General features: G+C 36.8%; 1 pseudogene; it reads right to left on the bottom strand.

Annotated features, from left to right (window-relative positions):
• Positions 1-6,199: 6,199 nt before the first annotated feature.
• LOC113935584 lies at positions 6,200-7,834 on the bottom strand (annotated as a pseudogene).
• Between the last annotated feature and the right edge of the window lie 3,547 nt (positions 7,835-11,381).

Raw genomic sequence — 11,381 nt, 5'->3', positions numbered from 1 at the left:
GATTGATTTTTTTTAAAGATTTAAAATTTTTGTCCGTGGTTGATTAATTTTTGCATAGGCTAAATAAAAATAAATTATATAAGGCTTGTTGAACTTCAGGCTAAATGTTTTTTAAATTTTATTTTTATTTATTTGACCCAGAGACAGGGATGGTGAGAGAGAGAGCATAAGCAGGGGGAGCGGTAGGCAGGCAGAGGGAGAGGGAGAAGCAGGCTCTCTGCTGAGCAAGGAGCCCGATGCGGGGCTTGATCCCAGGATGCTGGGATCATGGCCCGAGCTGAAAGCAGCCGCTTAACCGACTGAGGCACCCAGGAGCCCCTAGGCTAAATATTTTGACAAGAATACTCCATAGGTGATATTGTGTCCTTCTTAGTGTATCGTATCAGAGGCCACCTGATGTCACTTTTTCCCATTCCTAATGTTAATTTATTTCCTTAAGGCTGTAGTCAACAGTCCTATTTAAAGCTATATCTTCTCTTTTTGTTTTTGAGTGAACTATGGAGTGACGCTTTCAGACTGTTTGAATAAATATAGATACAGATTTGTCCTATCTTTGCCATGTGGCTACTAAAAACATTTGTTGAAAAACCTATACGTAACATATACATATAATACATCCAACTCCTCAAGATTCAAAGGGTATTAAATGATCCAAAATGCCTTCATTATCATATACTATCTTTCCTATGTGTTTGGATCTATAGCTGGACTTTTATTTTTTTATTTTTAAAGATTTTATTTATTTGAAAGAGAGAGAGAATGAGAGATGGAGGGCACGAGAGGGAAGAGGGTCAGAGGGAGAAGCAGACTCCCTGCTGAGCAGAGAGCCCGATGTGGGACTCGATCCCGGGACTCCAGGATCATGACCTGAGCCGAAGGCAGTCGCTTAACCAACTGAGCCACCCAGGCGCCCTTATAGCTGGACTTTTAAGTAGTTCTAGTGTTCTATTATATTTTTGCTAGAGCTATACTCCTAATTATTATAGTTATAGTATGTCTTAATATCTGATGGTTCTAATTATCCAATTCTTCTCCTCTTTCAGAATTGTACTGGTTATTCTGATTTATTTTTCCATATAGACTTTAGAATTAGCTCATATGTCTAAAAAAAATCCTGGGTATTTTTAATTGAGATAGCATCACATTTATAACCTAAGGAATTATGATTTTTTTAATGATGTCAGTACTGCAATCCCAGATGTTATACCCTTTTATTTTTTCATTTCCTGATTGCTTTGGAAAATTTTTATTTATTTTTTCATAATGTTTATGGACATTTCTATTTAATTTTATTTCTTGATAGCTTTTTTTTTATGATTACCATAAAAGCACTTTTTTTTTCTATTGGATCTTCTATTTTTTAAGAATATTTGTACATGGGGCGCCTGGGTGGCTCAGTCGTTAAGCGTCTGCCTTCCACTCAGGTCGTGATCGCGGGGTCCTGGGATCTAGCCCCACATCGGCTCCCTGCTCGGTGGGGGGCCTGCTTCTCCCTCTCCCACTCCCCCTGCTTGTGTTCCTGCTCTCGCTGTGTCTCTCTCTGTCAAATAAATAAATAAAATCTTAAAAAAAAAAAAAGAATATTTGTACATGAGGGCACCGGGGTGGCTCAGTCAGTTAAGCGTCTGCCTTTGGCTCAGGTCATGATCCCAGAGTTCACATCTGCTAGGTGGGGAGTCTGCTTCTTCCTCTGCCCTCCACCCCCTCCCTCATGCTCTCTCTCTCTGTCTCTCTCTCGCAAAAATAAAATATTTTTAAAAATTAAAAAAAAGAATATTTGTACATGAGTTTGTTGACTTCTCTATGTTAATTTTCTACCAAGGCAACTTCAGATTGGTCTCTCATCATAGTTTAATGTGCAAAAGGGTGATAAAATACAACTTTTTTTCTCCTGGATCTAGATGAAGCCACAAAGTAACTGGTGCCAACTCTGTCTGTGGATATCACTGCAGGGTATACAAAAGAGCCAATGAACGCCAAGTTTTCTCCTATAATTCAATAACTGAAAGGTTATTTATGTCATAGGACTGTGTGGTATAATTTCTTGCAACAACAGAAATGTTCTATAATATGCTGCCCAATACAATGGCCACTGGCTGTATGCAGCTGTTGAGCACTTGAAATGTGCCTATGAGACAGAGAAAATGAATTTTAAATTTTATTACTTTAAATCTAAATTTAAATAACTACATGTGTCTTCTGGTTAATGTATTGGACACTGAAGAGTAAAGATGTCAAAGATGATGAAAAGTGGGACTGTCTTTGAGATAAAGAATTACTTAAAAGTGTTAGGCAATTGGTTAGGCATGAGCAAGTAGGGATAAAGCAGATGCTGGGCACACCCTTGGAGCCACCCCGAAGAGTTAACAGCCACAACTTCAGAGCCACCACCAAGGGCTAACAAAACAGAAAAGGCCTAGCCACAGAGCTGGCTCAAAAGCCACAAGGGGACATCCAAGAACTGAGCATGAGCACAAAAGGTGCAACTTTCCATTAAGTACTTTAAGTTCATAGCAAAAGCTCACTAGAAACTCATACATTTGTAAATAAATACAATTATAAATAAATACAATTATGACAGACTGCATCATGGGTAGGCACATGCACAGAAGCCAAAATGTTCTATAACCACCAGCTGTCAATCAAAAATGTCAATCAAAGCCAAATTTACCTATGCAGAAAACAGGCTTAAAAGGATGCAGCTAGAGCTTCTTGGGGCAATTGCCACTCTTGCTCCGGCACTAGCCCGCTTTCTCTCTTGAGTGTACTACACTTATCTACTCAATAAACTCTATCTCCCCATTCTGGTCTCAGGTTTCCCAATTCTTTGGTGCATCTGGGACAAGAACCAAGGAACCCAGTAAGAAAAATTGTTGTTTTGTGTGGTGTATTCCCACCTTCACGAAGGAAAAGCTGGTTGCTTTCCTCTTGCCTCAAAAACAAGCAATGAGGCCACTGAAGTAGTTAGTATCTTATCTCCGTACTTCAACCCTAACATCTCCATACACTGCTTCTTTATATATATATGTGTGTGTGTGTGTGTGTGTGTGTATTTTTATTATTATGTTATGTTAATCACCATACATTACATCATTAGTTTTTGATGTAGTGTTCCATGATTCATTGTTTGTGTATAACACCCAGTGCTCCATGCAGAACGTGCCCTCTTTTTTTTTAATTTTATTATGTTATGTTAGTCACCATACAATACATCATTAGTTTTTGATGTGGTGATCCACGATCCATTGTTACGCTGCTCCTAATGAATAAAATGTGGCAAAAATGATGGTATGATGGTATATCATTTCCATAATGTTAAGTTATATGGCAAAGGTGAAGGATTTTGGCAGATATAATCAAGGTCCCTAATCAGTTTAAAGTGAGTCAAAAGGGAGATTATCCTGAATGGGCAGGATCTGAGAGATGTGTCTTTTAAAAGATCTATAGGTCAGAGACAGAAGTAAAAATATCTTCTGCTGCCCTTGAAGAAACAAGCCGACATTACTACCGCTTCAAGGAACTTAATTCTGCCAACAAACATGTAAATTTGGAGGATGACACTGGGCCTTTGGTGAGACACCATCCCCAACTGACACCTCAACTGCCACCTTGTAAGACCCTGAGCAAAGGACCCAGCTAAGCCAGGCCTTCACATGTACCCATGAAAACTTTGAGATAATAATTGTGTATTGCTTTAAGCTGCCAAAATTGTGGCAATTTCTTATGCAGCAATAGAAAAGTGATAAGCCCTATTAGTGGCCATAGTTCCCAGTAGAAGCTGTTGATTCTAGTTCACAGTTGTTCCAAACTTCTCAGATCCACCTGTATCAAACCTCCGCAGAGACATCAGCACTAGCCAAGCTAAACCCCACTCTAGAGGCAGTCTGAGTCCCAGATACATGGAAGCTTCCTCTATATCCCTGTAGCACCAGTGCCAGATTTCAAGTATTAATTATTGTAATACACATCTGGATTTATTTTTTTATTTTTATTTTTTTACATGTCTGGATTTAGAGTTATAAGTTCTGTGAATAATTCTGCCCACCTCCCACAGGTTTTGCTGCATAGGATACTCAGCAAACTTTATATTCAAAAAAACTGCAGTTTGTTCATACTTCATCCTTAGCCAAATGTTGGCTTAAACATGCATTGGATCAAGAGTCAGATGTTCCTACAATCCAATATTATTTTTTAATCAGTCAGATAATGTGGGCAATAATATTCTCAATAATGTTTCATGCTGACATAAATTTTAGGATTCAACATATTAGGTTAGATACGAATAAAGGCATTATTCATTATATTTTTATGGTTTTTGTTCTTCAGGATGGATCATCTCATGACCAAGAAGGAATGAACGATGATGACTTTGCTATATTCACTAGAGGCTTAACATTCTTCTCCAATATTAAATTGCTGATATTAAATAAAATATACACCATAGTTAAGAGCCATTCCATAAATAATAAAATAGCCAAAGGAAAAAAATAATTTTGATAATGGATATTTACTGAGCATGTTAAAGTCGTAATTATAAGCATCTGTGTAAATTAACTCATTTGATCCTTACCAAACCCACGTATGCTAGTGAATATAGCCATGCCCATTTCACATAAAGTATAACGTATAGGAATGTGTTTTTAATATAAATATGTTGAAATGGAAATGAATTATTTTTAAAAAATTAAATGTCCCTACATTATATTTGGGCAAATCATTAGGAAAAACTCCACAAGGATAAGTAACATGGAGGCAAGGAGAGAAAAATGGCATAGTACAGTATGGTCAAAAGGAAGCCAGTTTAATCTGTCATGTTTAAAATATGTACATGTCAAAAGGTATGCAGAGATTTCAAAAACAATGAAGAGAAGACAACCAAGAACAGTGTGCCAAGTAGGATGCTAAACATGGCATTCCTTACAAACAAAAAAAGTGGAGAGCCAGTACATTATTTGACCATAGATGTTTGGTAAAAATAATGGTACAGTCATATATATTAACATTATTAATGCACTTAATCACACGGAATGTCCTATATGACATATCTTGTCATTAAAAAGACAATTTATGAGACAATTTGAATAATATGATTACATTTGCTTTAAAAAATTATAAAAGGATTTGTTCCAACAATTTGATAATAGTTATAGCCCCTTTGGGGGACGAAAGCTAGCTTTATTGGCTTCTTTGTAGAATTTAAACATTTAGAGAAAATTATTACAATAAAATATCACATTTATGAAATAAAAATATTAATTTATATATACAAATAATCACTTTATCCATATTAAAATATATATCTTAAAGTAATGATATTTTATTTTTAAAAGATTTTATTTTTAAGTCTTCACCCAACATGGGGGCTCAAACTCACAACCCCGAGATCAAGAGTTGCATGCTCCTCTGACTGAGCCAGTCAGGCACCCTTTAAAGTAATGATATTTTAAATAAAATGGTACAGGGGCACCTGGGTGGCTCAGTCATTAAGCGTCTGCCTTCGGCTCAGGTCATGATCTCAGGGTCCTGGGATCGAGCCCCGCATCGGGCTCCCTGTTCCATGGGAAGCCTGCTTCTCCCTCTCCCGCTCCCCCTGCTTGTGTTCCCTCTCTCACTGTCTCTCTCTCTCTGTCAAATAAATAAATAAAATCTTTAAAAATAAGTAAATAAGTAAAATGGTACAGATGCAAAGATATGCAGGTATAAATTTATTATAAAAAGATCAAGTAAAGAGTTTCCAAATTGGATGTTGGGGTGTAAAAAGACTCATTATATCCAAGCTTATAACATTAAAAATATAAAATGTCACAAAACTGTGCATAAATAGCTTCAGAAAATAGTTACTGAATAAGCTGTGCTGTAATAAGAGTTTTGGTGAGAACAAAATAAATTCAAAAATTTAATGTACAACATAATAAGATAGTATTTTAGCTATGCATAAACCAAACTACTTACAGCTATATAAAAAATAAAGTGGATTTAAAGTATTTTAAAATATGAAAAATGCAACAAAAAATATTTTTCACTTTTCTCCACTCATGATTAGAAAGTTTTTAAAATTTAGAAAGGAATGAGCTATTGATAGAGGCCTTCCAATATTCATTTTATTCTTATGGTAGTTAAATTGTGAAACACATAAGTCATTCTCATATTAATTATATTTCTATATTTTCTTACCAATAAATTCTTAGGATTTCTCCTATTACATTTCTAGGGTTTCTCTTTCATGTCATGTTACCTGAAAGACATGCTTAAAGGTCTTACAAAGCTTCCTTTCATACTATTTCTTACCATTATGAACTTTTTGATGGCGATTAAGATTTGAGCCTCTTGCAAAAGCCTTCCCACATTCCTTACACTCATAGGGTTTCTCACCAGTATGAATTCTTTGATGCAGAATAAGGTCTGAAGAACGAAGAAAGGCTTTTCCACATTTGTTACAAGTATATGGTTTATCACCAGTATGAATTCGCTGATGCCGGGTCAGGTATGTTGCACAAGTAAAAACTCTCCCACATTCATTACATTCCCAGGCTTTCTCACCAGTGTGAATTTTCTGATGTTGTATAAGTATTGAATCTCTACTCAAGATCTTTCCACATTCCTTACATTCATACAATTTCTCATCAGCATGAATTAACTTGTGTCGAGAAAGTTCTGATGAACGACGAAAGGCCCTTCCACATTCCTTACACTCATAGGGTTTCTCACCAGTATGAATTCTCTGATGTTGAGTAAGGTCTGAAGACTGACGAAAGGCTTTCCCACATTCCTTACATAAATAGGGTTTCTCACCTGAGTGAATTCTCTGATGTGCTGTAAGTATTGAGCCAGTACTAAAGGCTCTTCCACATTCCTTACATTTGTAGGGTTTCTCACCAGTATGAATCCTCTGATGCCGAATAAAGGCTGAAACATTACTAAATGCTCTAACACAATACTTACATTTATAAGGTTTCTCACCAGTGTGAATTCTTTGGTGTTGAGTAAGGTATGAGGAATGACGAAAGGCTTTTCCACATTCTTTACATTCATTGGGTTTCTCACCTGTGTGAATCCTCTGATGTACTCTAAATATTGAACTAGTACTAAAAGCCTTTCCACACTCATTACACTCATAAGGTTTTTCACCGGTATGAATCCTCTGATGACGAATAAGGGCTGTACCATTACTAAATTCTCTAACACATTCCTTACATTTAAAGTGTTTCTCACTTGTATGAATGCTATGATGTAGGAAAAACTGTGAGGCATTAGTAAAGGCCTTCCCACTTTTCTTAAATTCATTTGATTTTTCCCTAGTAAAAATTATCTGATGTTGCATAAAGTCTGAGTCACTATTCAAAGACTTCTTACATTCCTCACATTCAGAGGATCTCATACCAATATGCACTGAATGATATGAACTAAGTTTTGAAGTTCTATTAAGGGCGTTCCCATATTCCTTATAGTCATAGAATTTCTTGCCATTATGACCTTCTTGATGTGTAGTAAGTTTTGAGTCCTGTCCATAGGCATTTTTATGTTTTTGGCATTCATAAGATTTCTCTTTGGTATTAAATGTTTGATGTAGAGGAAGAGATGTTTGCTGAATGAAAGGGGACATGTTTTCAGAGGTACATGAGATTTGGCTAAAATGTCTTTCCTGAGATCCCTGTTTAAGTCCATGCTTTGTAAATCCTTCCATTATAACGCATTGGGATGAATCTATTTTATAGTTATCCTTTTTCAGAGATAATTTCTTGTTCTTACACCTAGATTTATATTCTGAAAGAAAACACAAATAAAAACATTCACTTTTTTGGGAGGGAGAAGACACAAAACTTAGAAAAGGCAGAATTACATCGACATCAATGTTTATAATGTAAATAGGATTTACAGTTCTTATATGGTGGTGCAATTTGAGAGATAAACTATAGAAATTGAAAAGTGACATAGAAAGGCATGGGGGAAGGGGATCAGAAAAAGATAAAGTCAATGATTCTTAAATTTTGGAATAAATTCGAAGTATACTTTGGCAAAAACCCAAAAATCTGATAACCTAATCTGTTAGAAGGCTATAGGCAAGTAAGCCCTTTCACACATTCAGTTTAGCAAATAAAAATGGTACAACTACCATATGGGGATATTTGCCAGTTTCTAGCAAAATTATATAAGTATTTATCCCTTGAGCAAGCAATCCCAATTCTAGGAACCCAAACATATACTTTCTGGAAAGAATCTGAAGAGATTTATGCAAAAGGTTATCCATTACAGACCTATTTGTGTAAGAGCAAATGACTATAACAAAACCAAATAGCCACCAACTTAATACTACTTGAACTCAGTATAGTAAATGCACACAACAGAGTTCTAAATAACTGTATAAAGAAATGAGAAGTATCTATATATTCCTATTGAATGATCTTCATGACTTTTTAAAGTAGAAGAACAAGGTAGGAGTAAACTGTATGTATATGCTGCTACCATTTATAAAAGAAAGATATTTGAAGATATAGACATAAGGGCTTACATTAAACAAAACAAAGAAAGGATAAATCATGAAGTTTATGAAAGATATACTATGTTGGAGGGAATTAAAACAATGGGGATGAGGTAAATTCGAACATGCCACAAAAATGTAGGGGAAATTGATACTAGGTGAGGAATATAGGAACTCTCTATACTATTTTTGCAACTTTTTTGGTAAATATAAAATTATTCCAAAACTAAAAAATTTTTTTAAAAAGAAAAAGTCATGTCCATAAAAATCATGAAAAAAGACAAAAACACACAGTAGTGCTATTTCTATTGAACACTTGCTGAACGGTACAGCCACAGTGATAAGACTAAAAGGAGTATCAAAGTTGCAAGCATAGAAAAGCAGGAAACAAAACTGAAAATATTTACAAATTTTGTGACTGTCTGCTTGGAAACTTTACTATTAACAATTCCAGTAATTAATGAGTTATGGCAAAAATCAACATATAACACCAAGAAAGATAAGTCAATTTGATACACCTTTTCAATTTTTGCCAACATATCTATATGGAATGATTTCCACAAAAACTTGTTAATAATTACTAAAAGGGGGGCACCTGGGTGGCTCAGATGGTTAAGAGTCTGCCTTCGGCTCAGGTCATGATCCCAGGGTCCTGGGATCGAGCCCCACATCGGGCTCCTGGCTCAGCAGGGAGCCTGCTTCTCCCTCTGCCTCTCTCCCTGCTCATGCTATCTCTCTCTCTGTATCTTTGTGTCTCAAATGAATAAAAAAAAATTTTTTTTAATAATTACTAAAAGAAAACCAGAATGGGGTGCGTGGGTGGCTCAGTCAGTTGAGCATCCGACTCGATTTTGGCTTAGATCACGATCTCAGAGTCATTAAATGGAGCCCGGCATCAGACTCCACATTGAGTGGAACTTGCTTAAGATTTTCTCTCTCCCTCTGCCCCTCCCCCTACTTGCATGCGTGCGCGTACATGCACTCTCTCTCTCTCTCTCTCTCTCTATCAAAAAGAAAAAAAAAACAGGACAGTAAAAAAGAGTGCAGAGAGGGTGCCTGGGTGGCTCAGTTGTTAAGCGTCCGCCTTCGGCTCAGGTCATGATCCCAGGGTCCTGGGATCGAGCCCCGCATCAGGCTCCCTGCTCCGCGGGAAGCCTGCTTCTCCCTCTCCCATTCCCCACTGCTTGTGTTCCCTCTCTCGCTGTGTCTCTCTCTGTCAAATAAATAATAAAATCTTAAAAAGAAAAAAAGAGTGCAGAGAGAATACTATCCCATGTACAAGAGGGAAAGGAGAATTGGAAATATAAATGTGAACATGCTCTATTTCTGAAAAAATAAAGGCAGAAAGGATTAATCAGACTACCTCAACACCCCCCCCAATACCTAGAGTGAGGATAGCAATGAATGAAGCAGATAGGGTTGCAAACATAACTTCTCTAAGTATATTTTTATATTGACTTTTAAAGCATATAAATGTTTTATATATTCCAATTATAAACTAAAAATAATCTAAACTTAACAGTTAAGATAAATGGTGTATTAAGGGCACCTGGGTGGCTCAGTTGGTTTAGCAGCTAGCTTCAGCTCAGGTCATGATCCCAGGGTCCTGGGATCTAACCCCACATTGGGCTCCCTGCTCAGCGGAGAGCCTGCTTCCCCCTCTCCCTCTGCCGGCCACTCTGCCTACTTGTGCTCTCTCTCTATCTCTCTGTCAAATAAATAAAATAAAATCTTTAAAAAAAAAGGTCATAATACTTAATATGACTTTTAAAAAAGATAAATGGTATATTAAGTTGAAAATGCACAAAAAAGAATTAATCTAGCAACTTTATGAACCGTACTCTGGAAATCCTTGGTGTAACCTATTCTAAGGGAAAAAGGAAAAGGAAACTGTAATAAACCTTGAACATGACTTCAGGTAGGTTTTTCAGTCAGTAGTTGTGCTGGTATTCTAATTTTGAAAGTATTCTGTGGCATTTGGAACAGAAGGCTTGAACAAATATACTCGTGTTGTGGGAAATAGGGTTTTCCACTGTCAAGAAAAAGTTACAAAACCGAGATTTAGAAAAGTGAGACAGAATCTTGTCTTTTGGACTTCAATTACAGTTATTAGTATGATTCACTTATAAAATATATGTTCCCTGTCTCTTTGTACTTAATGGATATAAAAGCAATGAAAATCCAGTAGCAATGAGTGCACTGAACACTGATATTGGTCAATGAACACCATTCCCTATTAAAAGAAAATAAGGCTTCTTTTTTTTTAAGATTTTATTTCTTTATTTGAGAGAAAGAATGAGAGAGAGAGAGCACACGAGAGGGGGGAGGGTCAGAGGGAGAAGCAGACTCCCTGCCGAGCAGGGACCCTGATGCGGGACTCGATCCCGGGACTCCAGGATCATGACCTGAGCCGAACACAGTCGCTTAACCAACTGAGCCACCCAGGCGCCCAGAAAATAAGGCTTCTTAATGAGCTGGCTAATTCCAAGTTGGGGGAAAGAAAAATACAAGATGAGACTGCAACATATTTTTGTGCCAGAAAACAAGAAGGTCATTAAAGACTCATGCATACATGAAAAAGGTTGAAGGTGAAGGTGTGGGCATTTGGAAGTTCATGATGAGTTTCCTTTTCTTAATAGTTGTAGGCCTTTGAGGGGAGATTCCTTCAAACATCTCAAAGATGTGATCTCCTTACTGAGCAGCTGGTTTATATCCTACATTCCTCTTCCTTTATATAATCATCAATCACTTACCTAGGTACAGGCCTCTTGTCAGCTCACTATCAAAAACACTCCAAGGCTCCTTCCCTTGCTCCAATAAAGAGATCACATCTGGCTTGGGAATGCAAAGACCTACTCATAAGAGAAGAAAGGAGACTTTTTATGTTGTAGGTGTCCCAGGA

The sequence above is a fragment of the Zalophus californianus genome, chromosome 17 (genome assembly GCF_009762305.2).
Source record: "Zalophus californianus isolate mZalCal1 chromosome 17, mZalCal1.pri.v2, whole genome shotgun sequence".
Taxonomy (NCBI): domain Eukaryota; kingdom Metazoa; phylum Chordata; class Mammalia; order Carnivora; family Otariidae; genus Zalophus; species Zalophus californianus.
The sequence above is the reverse complement of the archived record's forward strand: the minus strand, read 5'-3'. Positions and strand labels throughout refer to the sequence as shown.